A 17,475-nucleotide genomic window follows, 5' to 3' on the forward strand; every position below is an offset into this window, starting at 1 on the left:
ACAACAAGACTCAGGGGAGACACAATAATCATGTTCAAGTATTTAAAAGGCTGTCATTTGGAAGAATGAGAAGAGCTGTTCTATTTGGCCCCAGAGGGCAGAATCAGGAACTGAGCAGGAAGTTCCTAAGAGACAGACAGCTAGGGCTAACAGGGAGAGCAGTCCAAAAATTCAATGAGCTTCCTTGAGAGATTGTGGTTCATCTCTCCTTGGAGCCATCAAGTGGTTTACACGACTCCTTGTGGAAAATGTTAAAGGATCATAGATTTAGAATGCGAAGAAACCTCAGATGTGTTCTTAACTAACCCTCTCCCTTTATAAAAGATGTAGCTTAAGCCCATTGAGTTTAAGTGCCTTATATAAGGTTCTACATTATTTTTTTTTCATATATAGATTAGACTGGATGATTGATGGGGTTCCTTCTAATTCTCAAATTCCATGATGCCATGATTTGATAAGATATCATGCTAGGAAGTCTTTCTATCTTCTACTCTTTTCCCCACATATAGAAGCTAGCTAGCTAGATAGATAGATAGATGGTAGATAGATAGATTAATAGTTGGGAAAAAGATAAAAAAGTTTTAAATGCCTACTATGTGTGACGCAATAAAAAAGCATTTATTAAATGTTAACTATGTGTGAGGCAATGAGGGAAACACTTTATAAATTTCTGATTTGATACTCACAGTCACTCTGGGAGGTAGGTGCTATTATCCCCATTTTCTAGATGAGAAAACTGAGGCAGACAAAGGTTAAATGACTTTCCCAGGATCACACACTGCTAGTGTCTGAGGCACATTTGAACTCAGGTCTTCCTGTTTATACATCCAGGGCTTTATCTTCTTAGCTCTTTATATAATAAATGTTAGATATAATAATAACTTCTATTTCCATGACATCTTTCTTGCCTCCTCTGTTCCTAGAGCTGAAGGTAGATAAGCTAATTGCTATGATCCATTGTATTTAAAGGGTACCTTGGAGGGATTCAGGGTATGGCCCACCCTATGGAGCCAACACTCCTTGCTGATCTAATTGACCATTTTCACTTCATTAACTGGATCGATCAACAACAATTATCTTTGACTTTTGTTTTACTACATGTTCCCAATTGTCATTTGCTCAGCTTTAAATCTGCCAAGAGGGCCTATAAATATTCCAATAGAGTAAGTAAATGGGTCATCTAGGTTGACTTGGCCAAGACTTGGTAAAATGGGAATTACTCAAGCTATGGCTAGTTCCAAAATTAAGGGGTCAGATTTTAAGAATACCAGAGTTGAACAAAGAGAGCGAACACAGGGATCCCATACATGATACTGAGAGACATGTGTAAGGTTTCTGATAAGCTGGGCTCTCATTTATGTTTAAAAAGGGTAAGAGTTTCAGAATCAACATGTAGAGAATTGAGGGGGCTAGGAACAAGTACGTTTAAATTCCTTTCATACATTTATTAATTGTGTGAGCCTGAACATGGCATTTCAACTGTATCTTGTTTCCTCAGCTTTAAAATAGTCAATGGAATACTTTAACATATTTAACATGTATTGATCTACCTGCCATCTAGGGGTGGGGGTCAGGGAAAGGAGAGGAAAAGTTGGAACAAAAGGTTTTACAAAGGTCAATGCTGAAAAATTACCCATGCATATGTCTTATAAACAAAAAGCTACAATAAAAATAACTAATTAATTAATATAGTCAATGGACTTAGTGGTTTCTGAGGTCACTTTTAGTCCTTAACCTGTAAGACTAGCATTGCTTCCACGTGGCCATCCAGCCTCTCTTTACAAATCTCCAAAGAAGAGAATTTATCAGATTAATGATCCTATGACCAAAGACTATTGAAATTGTCTAGGAGAGTGATGATGAGGGTCTCTGACCTAGGATGAAGGATATGCAAATTGAAAAAAAAAGTTATATTCAAGAAATGCTGCACAGAAATAATATATAGCAATGTGTTAGACATGTAGGGTAAGCAAGAGTAAGTAATAAAGATAGTGAGCCTGTGAGACCTAAGAGAATAGTGGTTCTCTCAACTGTAATAGGAAGTTTGGAGGACAAAAGTGTTTTGAGTTCCGTTTCAGTTCTGTTTTGGATATGTTGCAGCTGAAATGTCTATGGGAATCCAGTTCAAACTGTCCAAAAGATAATTGGCTATGTAGAACTAAAGCTCTGAAGATTGACAAGGGTTAGATATCTTGGAGTCATCTGCCGAAAGATGAGAATGAAACTAATAGCAGCTGGCATAGAGAAAAAGAGGAGAGGATTCTGGAGAGTGCCTTGGAGGATGTCCAAAGTTAGTGAGAATGGCATGGATGAAGATATAAGTAATGAAAAGTGAAAAGAAATAATGTTATATGCAGGAAGAGACTCAATAAGGAACCTGATCATGAAAACCCAGAAAGGAAGAATTTTCAAAAAGAAAAGGTAATAATTGGAACAAAAAGGTTGAGAACTAAGAAAAGCTCATTAATCTTTGTCTTCAAAGATCTTTGATAACTTTGGGGAGAACAGTTTCAGTTGAATGTTGAGATCAGAAGTCAAAAGTACCTCCTAATTTATAGAGTTTAGCTGATAAGGGAAGGGAGAGATAGGAGTGGAGCTAGTCAAAATGTTAGGGTCTAATGAGGGATTTTTAAAGACAAGGTATACTTGGTTATGTTTGGAAGAGGCAGAGGGAAAAAAGGAGAGAAAAATTAAATATTGGGGGAACATAGAGATGTTAGAGGGAACAGTCTGCTGTGAGATCAAGAGTATATATAAAGGGATTGTCATTATCAAGAAGGACCTCCTCTTCAATCAAGATTCTAGTGCAGGGAGAGTTGGTGAGAGTTATACAAAGTAGAAAAGAGAGTGCTCTGGGAAGTAATCTCAATTTTTTTGGCAAGTAAGAGTCAAGACCCTCCACTGAGACTCATAGGAAATGAAGGAGAGACAAGAACATTTGGAAGAGGACTGGAATAAAAGGATTGCCATACTACTGTGAAGGCCCAGTTAAGGTTAGAGCTAGAGTTCAGTAGTCTTGCTTCCTAGTTAAAAATTCTCTCTACTATACAATATCTATCCCTATTCTGCTCACTACAAGAATTGTATATCTTTCCCTTTCCCTTTCCCTGAAATGCTTTCACATATGGTCAGAGGATAATAGATTGAGAACCAGAAGGTACCTTCAAGGTCATCATTTTACCAATGAGGAAGCTGACAAATGTCTAAGACAAGATTTGTATTTAATTCTTTCTAATGCCAAACCTATCACTCTATGTACTATCTCTCAAGAGCAAAGGGTTCAAAAACTATAGTATAGAAAGCAGAGCTTACGGGGTTAAGAGTCAGGGCCAACCCTATACAATTACTTAAATAGATCATGGTTCTGCTAAGTAACACTTTGTACAAACCTTGACTAAACTAGCGAACATGTGATCCATCCTCTTCCATGAAACTACGGAGTTGGATAAATATTTCATAATACCTCTTCCAATCTTAAAACTGGTATGCCCTGGAAATTTATTTTTAATTTGATGTTTTGCCCTCAGTGATAGACTTCTCATTCTTCTCCCTCTCTACCCCAACATTCAGAATCCAAGTCTCCATATGTTTTTAATGATCCCTTCAATTTCTCTCCTGTCATTCAAATCTATTCAAGATCTTTCATTGATGATGTCTTAGAAGACTTAGAGACATGAGGGGTAGAGTCAGGAAGACCTGAATTCAAATTCTGATTCGGACATTTGCTAGTTGTAATCTGGGTAATTTATGTAACATCTTCAGTTTCCTCATCTGTAAAGTAGTGATATTAAGAGTAACAGTTATTTCACAGCTGTTGTTTTGATCATGAGAACCAAACAGAATAATATATGTAAAGAGCATTGAAAGCTTCAACTTCCTTTCGTTCTAAAACTTCAACTTTCAACTATTTTAATTATATTAAGGCTCTTCTCCAGAATGAAAGCATCTAGAAGACAAGTGTCAAAATATAGGAATAAAGCTTCAGTGATGAGATTCCAGATAGAAACTGAGGGAGAATGGGGATGAGGTAGGGAACAGAATGTGAGATCCTTCCCTGCATCCCCATACCATAACTTTGAAAGCCATCTCAAGTTCTGCCTCCTCATATGGCCAAACACCTATAGTATGGATCCAAATATTGAAGGATAATCCTTTACCCATACCCTCTGCTCACTCAAAGCCCTTGTCCACTAACACATCCCTTACCTTTCTGCCATCATCAGCCCTTAGGTCTAAGGGCCAGAGGGCTTATATTACACTCATAGCCTCTAAGTCCAAGGATTGAAGAGCCTGCATTTGTTGTATTGTGGCAATGATAATGAATGGGCAATATCTATGAGATATCTGAAGCTCCAGGAAGATTGGACATTATCAAAGTATTCATACTCTGAGCAGTGGGTTGGCTGAACTGAGCTTTTTTTTTTTTTTTCTGCTTACCATTATGGTAGTGGAGCTCCAACTTTGGCTTTCTGTTTGCTACTCATTGTTAATGGAGATTTTGGGCATTTAACAGAGTGTGATGGGAAAATGTTTCCTTTGGGGGTTCAGATTATAAAAAGATGTGTTCCAAGACTACGGTACTTTGTAATTAATTAAGGTGATAAGGAGAAAGTGAAATGGGGATTGATATTTCTGAGGCAATCTTCACATGGCTCAGAGCACGGCAGGAAGTAATGGAGAAATCAGCCCAGAGTGTTGAAATATAAATTCTGGCTTTCTGTAAAGTGCATGTAATAGCTTAGAGACTGGAGGGAATAAGAACAGAAATGAGATCTCTCCAAAGAGGAATGAACCCTTTTGGTAGTGAATGGGGCAAACCAGAAGATGACACTTATAGGGCTCTGGGTTCAAGCTTGGTCTCTGTCATTGCCAATTTGCGTATTTTTCTGTGTATAATTTTCTTCCCCTTGTCCCCCAGGGACTGTACAGCTCACTAAAAATTGAAAACAACAAGCATATATTAAACATCCCCAGGGTATAAAGCTTTGGATTGGATATAGGGGATAAAAAGATTAAAAAAGAAACCCAGCAGTGATTTTTCTGCCTCTATTGAGAGAATCATGTGGTTTTTGATATTTTGGTGTTAAATATAATTATTTATATTCATTGTTTTCCTAATGATAAACTACCCTTGTGTCCTTTGTATGGCATAAATTCAATTTGATCATGACACTCATTTATATTGAAAATTCCACAGAATAAAACCATAGAAATTTCCTTTTTATATATGTGAGAAATGTGTATCTAAAACCAAAAACATATTTAATCGGGAAATAATGGAAGCTATTCTCAAAAATACAGGAGTAAAGCAAGGCTTTATTCTGACCAAATTGTTTTTGGCAGCTATGTAGTATAGTGGATAGAGTGTCAGAACCAGAGTCGAGAACCTGAGTTCAAATCCATCCTAAGGCACTTACTAGCTGAGGTACCTTTGGCAAATCATTTAACCTGATTTGCCTGAGTTTCCTCATTGTAAAATAGCTAAAAAAGGAAATGGCAAACCACTCCAATATCTTCTCCAAGAAAACCCAGGTAAGGTCACAAAGAGTCAGACATGAATGAACAACAACAACAATGCAAGGAAAACCTCTTTCCTTAATATTATTTGATACACCAATCAATCCACAAGGATCTATTAAAAGCCTACTATATTCAAGGGATTGTGCTATGTGTTGAGTTTATAAGGCCAAAAATGAAAAAAAAAAAAAAACAAGCTCATTTTAAGGAAGAAGATGGAATTCTTGATCAGGTTGTTTAGGTTGTCTTTAAGATCCCTTCCAATATCAAGATTCTACCCTTGCCTTAAGGCTATGAAAACCTATTTTTAAAGGGAGAGAGTGAGAATGGCCATGAAACTAACCTTCACAATTCTGTGACTTTGGCCAATAATTTTCTAATGGGAATAGAAATAAAAAGTTAGGCCCATTTTGAGTTGTGGATTGATTAGTGGGTCTGTAACAGCAGAATGGTGAAGTGACAAGGGATTTGAGAGTAAATGAAAATTCCTTGTTGATAATTCAAGAATGAAAGCTATGAAGGAAAGGAAGCAAAAATAGAATGGGACTGATAGACTGGAAGAATGGAAATGTACAAAGGAATTTGAGATCATTATGAGGATGAAAAACAAGTTTGAGTAAGAGGATATTTAAAGCAGTAAACAGTGTTTAGAGAATAGAATTTCAGAGATATATTTTCCTTGGTACAGAAATAGCTTTGAATGATGAGAGAGATCTAACTCTTCATCATCCTTAGACAAATTACATTAACATTACATTAATACTCTGCCCCTTAATTTTTAAAATAAATCTTATTAAGGTAGTTTTTCTATTATATCTATTATGAACATATACTTCCATTTACCTAGCAAGTCATCCATTTTAACAAATGTTTAAAAGGGGGGGGAGACAAAGAGCTATAAATTCATTCATATCCTCTGACCTAACAACACCATTGATAGGCATGAATACCAAAGGAAATTTAAAAAAAAGAAAATGACCTATATGTACAAAAATATTTATAGCAACTCTCTTCTCTGATCAAGATAAAAAGGAAATTGGGAGGATGCCCATCACGAAAGAATGGCTTAATAAAGTATGGCATGTTTTGTGAAGGAATATTATTGTTCTAAAGGAAATTGTGAGCAGGATGATCTCAGAAAAAATAAACCTGAAGAGTCCTCCATGAACTCAAGCAAAGTAAAATGTTTGGTGTACACAATAATATCTTGTCTTAGGATGGCCAACTGTGAATGACTTTGCTATTTTTAGCAGTACAATGATCTATGATTATCTGAAAGACTTGTGATGAAGAGTCCTATCCATACCTAGAGAGGGAACTGAGTGTCCCTGAATACAGATTGAAGTATTCTCTGCCTCTCTCTCTTGTCTTTCTCTGTCTCTCTGTGTCTCTGTTGCTTTCTCTCTGTCTCTCTTCCTATATCTCTTTCTCTCTATCTCCCCGTCACTCTCTGTCTCTGTCTCTTTCTCTCTGTCTCTGTCTCTGTCTCTCTCTAGCTATCTCTTCTTCTCTCTCTCTCTCTTAAACTTTGTTTTTCTTGAAGGTTTTTATTTTCATTAGCATGGGAAATCTATGTTTTCTTTTACAATGTAACTTATGGAAATGATTTATATAATTTCACATGTGGTTTTTAAATTGTGGGTGAGGATACACATCTCTCAAATTGGGTAAGATACAAGCAAAGATAATGATGAATGTTGGAAGGGATGTGGGAAAACTGGGACATTAATATATTGTTGGCGGAATTGTGAACTGATCCAACCATTCTAGAGCGCAATATGGAACTATGCCCAAAGGGCTGTCAAACTACATATCCTTTGATCCAGCAGTGTCTCTACTGGGCCTGTACCCCAAAGAGATCATAGAAAAGGGAAAAGAATCTACATGTACAAAAATGTTTGTAGAACCCCTTTTTGTTGTGGCAAGGAACTGAAAGCTGAATGAATGCCCATCCTTTGAGGAATGGCTGAGTACATTATGGAATATTATTGTTTTATAAGAAATGATCAGCAGAATGATTTCAGAAAGGTCTAGAGAGACTTACATGAACTGATGCTAAATAAATTGAATAGAATCAAGAGAACATTGTACATAGCAAGAACCACATTATATATTGATCAATTCTGAAGGACATGGTTCTTTTCAACAGTGAAGTGATTCAGACCAATTCCAATGGTCTTGTGATGGAGAGAGCCATCTGCTCCCAGAGAGAACACTGTGGGGATTGAGTGTGGAACACAGCATAGTATTTTCACTTTTGTTGTTGTATTTGCTTACATTTTGTTTTCTTTATCATCTTTTCTCCTTTTTGATCTGATTTTTCAAGTGTAGCATGATAATTGTAAAAATACATATAGAAGAATTGCACATGTTTAACATATATTGGATTACTTGCTGTCATGGGGAGGGGGTGGGGGGGAAAGGAAAGAGGAAAAATTTTGGAGCACAAGGTTTTGCAAGGATGAATATTGAAAACACTGCATATGTTTTGAAAATAAAAAGCTTTATTAAAAATTGTGGGTGAGGATAAGGGAGGGAACCTAAAACTCAAAAATTTCAAAAACTAATGTAAAAAAGAGTTTGTTTTGAATATAACTAGAGGTAAATATTAAATAAATAATTTTTTAAAAAAAGAAAGGAGAGGAGAGAGGAAGCAGTTAAAGAAAACTAGTTAATACATCATTTAGTTCTGATGGTGTATATATAATATTGCACAGTCATAGCCCTCCACCTCTGCAAAGTATAGAGATGGGTATATTTTCTTATCTCTTTTTTATTGGTTCTAATTTCAATTTATTATTTTTCTTCTTGTTTTCATTAATGTGTAGTTTTCTTTATTTTTCTTATATAGAAATCTTCCCATGATTCTCTAAATCTTCATATTTAGAATTTTTATGGCACATAATCTTTATTTTTTTTATTTAATAGCCTTTTATTTACAGGTTATATGTATGGGTAACTTTACAGCGTTAACAATTGCCAAACCTCTTGTTCCAATTTTTCACCTCTTACTCCCCACCCCCTCCCCCAGATGGCAGGATGACCAGTAGATGTTAAATATATTAAAATATAAATTAGATACACAATAAGTATACATGACCAAACTTATTTTGCTGTACTAAAAGAATCAGACTCTGAAATATTGTACAATTAGCTTGTGAAGGAAATCAAAAATGCAGGTGGGCATAAATATAGGGATTGGGAATTCAATGTAATGGTTTTTAGTCATCTCCCAGAGTTCTTTCTCTGGGCGTAGCTGGTTCAGTTTATTACTACTCCATTAGAAATGATTTGGTTGATCTCATTGCTGAGGATGGCCAGGTCCATCAGAACTGGTCATCATATAGTATTGTTGTTGAAGTATATAATGATCTCCTGGTCCTGCTCATTTCACTCAGCATCAGTTCGTGTAAGTCTCTCCAGGCCTTTCTGAAATCATCCTGTTGGTCATTTCTTACAGAACAGTAATATTCCATAATATTCATATACCACAATTTATTCAGCCATTCTCCAACTGATGGGCATCCACTCAGTTTCCAGTTTCTAGCCACTACAAAGAGGGCTGCCACAAACATTCGGCACATAATCTTTAAGAAAGAAATCTGGCTCATTAACTGAAAGAAAGAATAAAATGAATGAAAGAAAGAAAAATAAAAGACAGGAATGAAGAAGAAAGGAAGAGAGAAAAAGAAAGAAAGAAGGGAGGGAAGGAGGAATTGAAGAAGGAAGGAAGGGAAGAATGTGAGGGAGGAAGGAGAAAGGGAAGGAGGAAGGAAGGAAGGGAGGGAGGGAGGGAGGGAGGGAGGGAGGAAGGAAGGAAGGGAGGGAGGGAGAGAGGAAGAGAGAGAGGGAGGGAAGAAGACAAGGAGAGAGTAAAGAAGTAAGATAGAAAGGAAGGAAGAAAGAAAATCATTCTGATTTACATCTTGCCACTGGACCCAGTTGACTCTGGAGAAGAATGTGAGTTTGATAAGTTTGTACAACCCTCCCTCACTTCAATTCACTTAGTGTCATTGTATCACCTTCCTAATGCTATGATCCTCTTTGATAATGAAAGACAAAACCAATCTACAGTACAGTATTATTCTATTACATTCATGTATCACATTTTGTTTCAGTATGATCCAATCAATGGGTATTTTGTTTTTAAGTCTTTGCTACCATAAACACTACTAGTAACTTTCTTTCTTCCTCAAATTCCTTGAATTAAAATCTCTCAGTCAAAGGGCATACATTTTTAAAAACCATAATTCCAAATTACTTTCTAGAATTGTTGACCAATTTGCAATCCTATCAACATTGCATCAATGTGCCTACCTTCCTACAGCTGTACCACCATTGACTGTATCTATTTTTGTCATCTTTGTCAATTTGCTGGATGTAAGATGAAATCTCGGAGTTGTTTTGATTTGCATTTCTCTGATTAATAATATTGAGCTGTCTTTCACATAGTTGTTAATAATTTGCAATTCTTTTTAAAACTACTTGTTCTTATCCCTTGAGCACTTTATTCGGGGACAAATGGTTCTTAATCATACTTGTGTTAATTCCCTTGATATCTTGGTTAACCATACCCTTATCAGTTATTTGATGCCATTTTTTTTTCAAATTTGGAGTTTCCCTTCTAAGCCTAAATAAATTCATTTTGGTTAAAAAAAAACACAAAAAAATCTTTTTATGTAGTCAAAATGATCTATATTATCTTTTGTAATAGCCTCAATTCTTTGTTGTTTAAAAACTCTCCCCAGAGCCTTGAAAAGAACCTGAGCTTACTCTTATACATATATTTTTTTTTAATAGTATGGCTTTTTATATCCAAGTTGTGTAATGAATGCCTTTTAAAAGAAAAATTATTACTTAAAAGTTCACATTTACAGAATTGATAAAGTGGAGACATTAGTATATTTCATAGAATTGGAAGCTACTATAACTTAATGAATTTCGGGCCTAAACAGGATAGGATGCAGCCCAGCAGCTCTTTTAGACTTTTAAACTATGGAGACAAAAGCAAGAGGGGAATTAAATTGGAGGAATTTCAAGCATGGAATTAGAGAATTCTTAGACGTGTCAGAAATGTGTATGCTCTGGGGGGAAAAAGCAGACTTAGTTGGATGCTGGAAGAAAGACATTAAGTCAGTGAAATGATATAAAAGTACTTCCAGTTTGTTTCATGCAACATCCAAGTGGAAGTAGGCTCTTGGCCCAAAGACATAAAATCTCATCTTGGTTTTGCCATTAGCTAGCTCTGTTATTTTCTATAAATCCCTTGACATCCCTAAGGTTCATTCTCTTCTTTAACAAAATGAAGACTTTGGAATGGTAAAGTATAAGATCCTATCCAACTCAAAGAGTGAACAGTTCTCTGGAAGATCATACAGGAAATCAAAGGATATTTGCTATTTATAGTAAGTGGGGGGAGAAACATAAACACAGAATCTGGCAGGTAGGAAGTGCTTAATAAATGATAATTAAGTGACTCATTCAGTATAGAAGTTTAAAGGAGCCCTGAGTCTTATTCATAATAATGTTCTATCAATATTTGGAGTTTCCTTTTTTATATTTCAAGTCTATCAGGTTTTCCTGTCTGAGTCCTATCCTCAAATTGACCCTATAGCTATGCAGGTAACAAATATATAATAAGCTTACTATGTGTCAGGTACTACATTGAATGATGGCGTTATGAATAGAAATAAACAAAATGATACTTCCTGCATTCATGGAGCTTGAATTTTAAGGGTAAAAGGCAAGATATAAAAGGAATAATAAAGGGTATATGGGTGGGGACATGATGGCAAAACCCTTAGAGTCAAAAGCATAGACAGGAAGGAAATAAAGGAGGGCTGATCTGGGCCTGTTCCTCAAATGGAAGACCTGAAAGGAATGCACCAATGGGAGAAGGGCCCTGACATAGTGCGAGGATATTGCAGAGTAAGAAGTTCTTAGTTGCTCAGAGAATTTCCAGGATGAAAGGACAGTTGAATTGAACAACTCAATTGAACAATAATTGAGCAAAGGAAAAGAGTCTGAGAACAAAAGAACAGTAGAAAACATTGAGGGAAATATTGGGGTGAGGACTCAACCATTCCTAGAGACCCTTCTTTGAGCATGGATTTGCCTGCAAGGGTAAAATGCAGGGAATTGGAGTCTACTTTATTCATAAGAGTAGTAATAGAGGGAATAGGGAGCAGGACCTTGAATAATTTCGGGAGTAATAAGAAATTCCACACACACACACCTCTCTAATGCATCCTCCACATCTTCACAAATGTAGCAGAAAATTCCTTTAGAAATCAAATTTCATCTCAGAGACAAAATTAGACTGGTAGTGATATCTAGTGGCAAATGGATTTGGTTAAGTGATTGATATAAGATCCTTTAGACAAATGCAATGGTACAGGATACTAGTAATAGTGCCAGAAGAGAGAAAATATAGGAGATTTGGAAATGAGAGTAAGTGAATATAGAAAAAAGAGAGGTCCTTCACAATCTTACTGAAAGTCAGCTTTGCAAAAGGAAAATGATGGTCCAATTGTGAGTAGCCAAAGTTTTATAGATTGAACTCCATGAAAGATATTGAGCTCTCTCTTTCTTGATGAAAGTTTCCTTTGTGCTCAAAATCATTTAACTCCTTTGACCCTTAGTCTCTTCTTCTGTAACATGGCAAGGAGTTAGACCAAGGATCTCTATTATCTGTCCCAGATGTTATTTTATGAACCATCTTGTAATTTTATGAGTCCAAAGTCAATAGCTAAGAAATAGTCACATCAGACACATCTTCACCCCCCACTGCAGGGTATGCTATAACTAAGAAGCAAAGCTTCCTATGCCAATTTAGATGCCAGGCCACCAAATAAATGCCCATTCCTCCTTTCATGGACTGAAAGACAAGAGACTGCTCGGGGTTGTATCCCCAAGCTCTCTCTGACTCTCTGTGACCTGAGTTGTTTTTCTTCCCTTAGCTCCATCTCTTTTTGTTGGCACATTTTTCTTCCCATCAGTCTCCACTCATCATGAGCTCCAGGCCACTCGGTCCCTAATCATGCCCTTCACACATTTTGATTGAGTTCAGTTGGGCTAGATCACACAGTAGATGAAGCATTATTCCTGAAGTGAGGAAGACATGAGTTCAAATATGGTATCAGACACACTCTTAACTATGTGATGCTGGGAAAATCACTTTACTTCTGTTACCTAGGTTTTCCCATCTGTAAAAAGGGAGGTAATATTAGAGTCTACTTCACATGATTATTATGAGGATTAAATGATAGAACATTTATAAAGCATTTGGCACAGTGCCTGGCACATAGCAGGCACTATATAAACACTAGGTATCATAATTACTGTTACTTATAAAGACATTATATAATAATAATAGCTAGCATTTACATAGTCTTTCAAGTTTTGCAAGTAGTTGTATACGTTTTCTCACTTAAACCTCTGGGGGACAGGTATTATATTATTCCTATTTTGCAAATGAAGAAACTGAGTCACAAAGAGATTAAAATGACTTGCCAAGGTCATATAGCTAGTGTCTCAGTTAGGCTTTAAACTCAAGTCTATTTGACTCTAACTTCTTTTAAGCTAGTGTATTAACTAACTGTCAGTCTTTGTCAGTCAGTCAAAACTCAATAAGCAATTATTAAGTCCTTACTATGTACCCGCTACTGTGCAAACACTGGAAAATCAAAGAAAGATAAGAACAGTCTCTGCCTAGAAGGAATTCCTATTCTAATCATAATATATATAAAAACAAATATATTAGTAGACACAATATAGACATCTCCCTCCAGCATATGACTTTTAAGCATATCAGGCAGCCACCTTTTCAGCACACTTAAATCCCAAGAATCCATCAGTTTCCTCTCAGACAGGCATTTTTACCTCAAGCCTCCCTCCTCAATTTAATTCCACTTCTTTAAAAATCCCATCCTTAGACTTTTCCCCCCTTTATTCCCCTCTGCCCCCAAAAGCTTTATGGAATGGGACCTATCCCAAATGGCACAGAGAGATGGGCAGCTGGGAATTGGGGAGTAGAAAAGATGGTTGTCTACTGGCTGGTCTTGTTATTGAGATACCCTACTCATTTACCAGCTAACCCTGGAGAGAATAGGGTATGAGAAAACTAATCAAGAAACAAATCTATTCATTGACTGCCCCAGGCAATTCATGATTGGTGGTAAAGCTCTGCTACTCTTGCTGAGCCGTATAGCTACTGATGATTGTAGGCAAGAGGGAGTTAAAATTGGGAAAACTGAGCAGAGATGCTATAGATTAAGAAGATTCTTCTATCAGTCTTTAGGAGGGAGTAGAGCAATACAGACATATTGATAGATTGATGTACTTTGAAGTCAAGATGACTTGAATCCCAATTTTACCTTTGACATCAGCCATGTGACTTTAAATAAAACATTTTACCTCTCTAATCCTTAGTTTCCTCATCTGTAAAATGACCACATAATATATGTGCTAATTACTCATGGCCCTTTCTATCCCATAGAGTTTCAGCTTTCAGAAATATCAACAGACCACTATTCTATTCCATATATGTATTGATGGGGTTTATCCTTCATTCTCAAAAACAACCATGACAACTGGGAGGTGATGCTAGGCCATGCAATTGAATCGGATTTAAGAGAGGGAGGGTCATGCAAAGTCATCAACCTCACTTCCTCCTCCAGAATCGTCTGGGTCCAGTGACCAGATAGATAACAGAAGGACTGGAAATGACCTGGAATAGAGGGAGATCTTGAGCCTTTTAAACTAAGGTTTCTAAGAGGTCTCCATTTGACAGAGACAATGCCCATTCAGTGGATCAGGTAAGGTAAGAAATGAAGCAAAGAATGGTCTCTTTTGCCTAATCAAAAAAAAAAAAAAAAAAGGAATCAATCCAGAGAGGGAGACCCTCAAGGTTCCTGGCTAAAGCCACAACAATTTCTATCTGCATTTATTCTTAGACTATCAGAGTCAAAACAAAGATCTAGTGCACTTGACCTGAAAACTTTTTTTCAGCCAATCAAAAAGGCATAGAGTGATTTGGATTTAAGGTGTGATCCAAAAGAAAGAAATCTAGCTATTGCCCCAAGATTGAAAATCAGGAAGGGGAGAAAGAGAGCTCTTGGTACAGCAGATTTTGCAGCTTGCTATTGCTCTCACTACCTAGGAGCATTGTATAGCAAAATCTGAGATGGGATAGATGCTGAAAGCTTCAGTGATTGAGGCTGATACTCAAGAATGGAAGATATACTAAGCCTTTGGGGTCCCAAGTTAGCCCAGGGACCAGACATCACTGGAAAGTAGTAATAAACTTAGAGTTAGTCTGAAAAACTGATCTCAAATCCCCAATCTTCCCTGTTCCCTCTTTTCTCTCCCAATTGTTTGCAGAGCTATTTGGATTAGATATCAGATATATAGTGTCGTTCCTTATTTTTTCCCCATGAAGAATAAGGAAATACTTATTCCTTCACTTGGGAAGATGTATGAGGGAGATGATTGGAATGACAGTTTATTTACCCCTTTTAGAACCATTTTTGTATTTATTTTATTGTGCTTTTATAACCATCTAGTCAAAAAGACAATTATCTGAATCTGAGAATGAGGGTGGTCAATAGAAATTTTCTAGTCAAGCAGAGATTGAGTAGCCATCTAAAATCATTATAATTCTCCTACTTTATAGTGATGTTCTATTTCCCTTTTTGCCATACCTCTGGATTGGTTGAAACATGTAGAATCCAGACTTAGAGCCATGACTGAAAAGCCCTGTGAGCTTGTTGTTGTTTATCCTTTGTTTTCGAAGAGGACTGACAACATCAGGAGTGTGATGTTTTGACTTGCAGGTAAATTGGATTTGAGTGAAGCAGAGCTCCTCCAGTCATCTGAGTCCAATGGCAAGACATAGGTCAGGATGACTAGTGATGGCACCAGATGGCACCAGGGAAAGCTTGATGTTTTCAAGCTAAGGTCTTTCCAAGGTCTCAATTTGTCTGAGGCAACACCCAATCAGTAGTCAAAGACTAGGTAAGAATTGAGACCAAAGAAAACCCAGTTTGCCTTCACAATATAATCAGTCTGGAATGGAAAGACCCGCAAAGTTTCTAGTCAGGAGGGAAACAATTGCTGTTTACTCTTACTCTGAATCATCAAAACCCAAACAATGAGCAAGTTTTGGAACAAGGAGATATTATAAGATCTTGTAAGCAAATAATCTCTAATGAGCAGTGGGGTGACTACAGCCTTTGAAAAAGTTATAGCATGAGCATTGGATTTTGAGACAATTACTCAGTTTTGTCCAAATAATATACTATAGCATATGTAATATATAACCAAATGATGGTTAATTAATTGGTCAGTTAGTCAAGTAAAGTCACAATCCAGTTTGGGATTCCATCATCTCAAGTGTTACCTGTACCAAGTAACGGGCCACTATTCTATCATCCTCATTCTCATCTCCCTCCTCCTTATCTTCATTACCATCATGATCATCACTAATATTTATAGTGGTAGTAATAGTATAATGATATTAATAGTCTCTTTTAACATGACCTGGCCAGAAGGATTAGAAGGGATTCTATCCCTAGTGCTGAAAGAGAACCCAGGGACTCTTGTATTTAGCTCTAGGTAGTTTTCTTCTCATCTTCTTCCTCTTCATCTTCATTACCATCATCATCATCATCATCACTAATATTTATAGTGGTAGTAATGGTATAATAATGTTAATAGTCTCTTTTAACATGACCTGGCCAGAAGAATCAAAAGGGATTCTGTCCTTAGTGCTGAAAGAGGACCCGGGGTCTCTTGCATTTAGCTCTAGATGGTTTTCTTCTAAGTTCTCATTGATTTGCATTTCATTACTTTGAATCAGGAAACCTCTAAGTTTCACCACATACTTGTGACCATAATCTGAATCATCATGCTCTGAGCCTCAATTTCCTCATTTGTAAAATGGGAATAAAAATACACCATGTAACTCATAGAGTTAAAATGAGGAAAATGTTTTTGTGTTATATAAATACTAAGGAATGCATGTTTGTGTTATATAAGTGTGATATAACTATGGGCTGTTATTATAGTTACCTTGTTCTATGCAATGTCAATTTAAAACATACGCATTACCCTCACCTTCTTCTATCAAGTATTTTGCTGTCATCATTAGGGATTCTTAGCACATTGTGGGTTGGGATGGGGTAGAAGTCTCTAAAGAGCCTTCTAACAATTTACCTAGGAAGGAAAAAGGTAAACATAAGCATTATGGGGCTCAGTAAAACTCCCCTTAGATGTGCTTATTGTCCCCAAGGAAAATAACACTTAAAGGCAGAAATAAAACCACCCACCTTTCATTAAGTCGAAAACTGAAGCACAAATCCAGCCACAGTATACTTCTTGGCAGTGGCTAACAGCTTTAAGTGGTGTGATGGACTTCAGCAGAGACCAGTCTAAACTCAGACCAAGTGCTTCCCACATGCAATGGGTAATCTACATTATCACTCAGGCCATGAAGAGCAATCTTTCTCCATGACAAAAAGCTGCCCTCTCTGTCAACCCAGAGTTTGGCTTTCAAGTCAAATGCTTCAGCTTCTGCAGCAGAGATGAGAGAGCCAGAAGTATGATGCCCGCCACTGGACTTATGGGTTGATTAATGTCATTCCTCCAAGCTATAATGGCTTGGACCCAGAGATTTCCAGGAGGCTTCAACCCATCTGCTTCTCCCACAGTGCAGTTGTTATAAGGTGTTTTTCAGTCATGTCTGACTCTTCATGGTTCCATTTGAAATTTTCTTGGCAAAGAGAGTGGAGTGTTTTTCTGTTTCCTTCTCCAGCTCATTTTACAGATGTGGAAACTAAGGCAAGATTGATGTGAAGGTGTAATAAAGTGCTTTGTAAATCTTAAAGCATGAAATAAATGTTAGATATTTTATACTATGGGCAGGCACAAAGGATACAAAATGATGCAAAAATAAATCAA

At 36.8% G+C, this 17,475-nt stretch overlaps 1 long non-coding RNA gene across 1 annotated transcript in view; it reads right to left on the reverse strand.

The window, feature by feature from the left end:
- Positions 1–17,475, reverse strand: part of LOC116423449 — a 49,731-nt gene that overhangs the window by 22,384 nt on the left and 9,872 nt on the right. The window contains exon 2 of the long non-coding RNA XR_004234066.1: positions 16,633–16,731. This is a non-coding gene — a long non-coding RNA (uncharacterized LOC116423449). The remainder of the gene's footprint in view (positions 1–16,632; positions 16,732–17,475) is intronic.

Source organism: Sarcophilus harrisii, chromosome 4 (genome assembly GCF_902635505.1).
Source record: "Sarcophilus harrisii chromosome 4, mSarHar1.11, whole genome shotgun sequence".
Taxonomy (NCBI): Eukaryota; Metazoa; Chordata; class Mammalia; order Dasyuromorphia; family Dasyuridae; genus Sarcophilus; species Sarcophilus harrisii.